This window comes from Canis lupus, chromosome 34, assembly GCF_011100685.1.
Source record: "Canis lupus familiaris isolate Mischka breed German Shepherd chromosome 34, alternate assembly UU_Cfam_GSD_1.0, whole genome shotgun sequence".
Lineage (NCBI taxonomy): Eukaryota > Metazoa > Chordata > Mammalia > Carnivora > Canidae > Canis > Canis lupus.
In genome coordinates this window covers 40574554-40577208 of record NC_049255.1, presented here as the reverse complement: position 1 = coordinate 40577208, position 2655 = coordinate 40574554, and the positions used below count along the sequence as shown (strand labels likewise).

The 2655-nt window shown below is 39.5% G+C and overlaps 1 pseudogene; it reads left to right on the top strand.

Annotated features, from left to right (window-relative positions):
• The first annotated feature begins 778 nt into the window (after positions 1–778).
• LOC119867542 lies at positions 779–932 on the top strand (annotated as a pseudogene).
• The last annotated feature ends 1723 nt before the right edge of the window (positions 933–2655 follow it).

Below are 2655 nucleotides of genomic sequence, written 5' to 3'. Positions count from 1 at the left end.
AGTGCACAGAGTAGGCATGCTCAGTATGCTAAGGCCCAGATCTAAAAGTGGTGCACATTATTTCCTTCCCTATTTCATTGGTAAGGACATGACCACATGAGCACACTTGCTGCAAGGGAGTCTGGGAAATGTAGTTGGCTGGGTAGCCGTGTGATCTATTCACCCCTACTTTATATGAGGATGGAGCTAACAGGCCTCACAACACTAAGTCACTCTGTTATTTCATGATCTTGTTTCATTTTTTTTCATAGTGGTACAATTATCAGGAATAATTTTTAATTAATGAGTTAATTCATTTTTCTCATTCACTAAATCTCTCAGGATCTCTCATTACCGAATGTATGATCTATAACCACAGAACCATGTTCCTTTTGCTTATTCTGCATCTTTAGAGCATAGACTAGTGCTTGGCATATAGAAGGTATTCATAAGGGTTTGAGACCCCTGAGACTGGGTAAACCATTTGCTCAAGCTGAAGGCTAGATTTTCATAAGTGGTGCCTCCTTTTTTTACATCTGCTGAAAGGCCCCCACATGAGGGCAGTCAGGGATCTAAATTTGAGATTCTATGCTGGAACTGCACTTACTGGAGTTCTCGCATTCTTAGAAATGACAGACTTCCATCTTGGACTGGGCATGTTTAACAGTTCACCGACTTTCATGAAAAACATCTACACTGTTGGACAAATTCCATTTGCCTGGTATACCTAAATTAGGGGGTAATTAGTGGCCCACTGTATTGCAGAATACTTTTATTGTGCCTTTGAAAGATGGAGGCAAGCTTTACGCAGTGGCAGCATCATAGCCAATGAGGTTTATCTGAGGCACGATTATTGCTAATTAAAATATGGAGGCAACATCTCAAATTCCACCCTGGTTCATTCAACTTTCTGGAGACATCTAGCTTTTTAGCAATCAGATCATGCTATTCTGGCTTGAGGTCTATTGTAGGGCTTGCCTCAAATGTATAGATCCCAAAGGAATGAAAACCTTTTCTAAAGGAAGCTGGAAAATTCTTATTGGATACTCTCTATTAGAAGCTCCCCTGTGTTCCCTACTTTTGTCTCTTCAGATTTGCCATGACCCAGCCTAGGTCAGCAATTCTCATTCCTTGACTCATATTCATCTATATGCTTGTCTCCTGGTTTATTCCAATTTTATATGGTCTTAACTCTTCTTCTTGAATTTATTCTCCACTGGTGCCTATGATCCTGGTGTTGAAATTGCAAAAAGGCAATTCATCTAGACTCCAAACTTTATGTGAGTAGGGACAAGGTCTGTCTTATGAATTATTGTATATTCATTGCCTAGTAACACCTATCACATAGCAGATAAGCACGAAGGTAGACACATAACAGTGAAAAGATAGGCACTAAACTTTGGGAGAGGTGCAATGAAGGGAACACTAAAGTGTTATGATGAAGTAGAAAGGGACTCAGAGAAGACATTGCCTAAAGAATTAATGTTTAAGTAAAGATACCAAAGGCCCAAAGAAGAACAGAATCTATGGTGTTATAGAACAGTCGCTGAAAGTTCAGTTTGGGTTTATAACCTCGTTCTATCACTTATGATATGTATTAGTCTGCTCAGGCTGCTCTAAGAAAATACCGTAGACCGGGTGGCTGAACGACAGACATATGTATCATAGTTCTGGAGGCCGGAGAGTCCAAGAGCAAGGTGCCAGCTGATTCGGCTCCTGGAGAGGGCCCTTTTCCTGGCATGCAGATGGCCTCCTTCTGGCCGTATCCTCAAATGGCAAAAAGAGAATAATCACTCACTCTCTGTCTCTCTCCCATCCTCCCTCTTTTTATAAAGCCATTGGGACCATCATAAGGACCTCCCCTTATGACTACATTTTAACCTCTCAAGGGCCTGTTTCCAAATGCCATCACGTGGGGGGCTAGCATGATCTATATAAAATTGTTCAAATCATTCCACTTTCTTACACTTTTTCTTCATCTATTAAAGAAGAATCGTAACGGAACTTACTTCATGGGATTGACATATTAAATGAATCAATATTCTTAAAACTCTTTTAAAAAGAGCCCAGACACACTAAGTGCTATTTGAGAATTTATTAAATAAATAAAAATGAAGTGCATGACAAACAGATAAAAGAGGATGGACACAACTTTGTAGGAGAAAATGGCTTGGCAGTTTATGTGCACAGAAAGGAAGCTAGTATGAGGAGAACAGTGAATAAGGGTGGAGAGAAGCTTGAGATGAGGTGGAAGAGGTGACCAGGGGCTAGATATACTTGGACCTTGAGATCCTGGTTAAGGAACATGGGTTTTAGTCTAAATGCACTGAGAAGCCATCTTATTTTAATCAGAGGATTTAAAGATTAGATTTATATTTTAAAAAATTAGTTCAGGTTATCTATAGAGAATAGATTATAAAGGGTAAAGAAAGGAAGTACAGAAACTGATTAAAGGCTATTGTTTTAGCCCAGGCAAGGATAATTATGTAGGCTGGAACAGAGTGGTGGTGACAATCTGGGGGAAAATTCAATTCTGAGTTTTGGAGTTGAAATGGATAGAATTTATTAACTGATTGGGTGGAAGAAGAGGGAGATGTGAGAATCAAGGATAGTACCCAGGATTCTGATTTAGGGTCTTGGCTGTAAAAAGGTATTAAATGCTTAGTTGAAGAACAC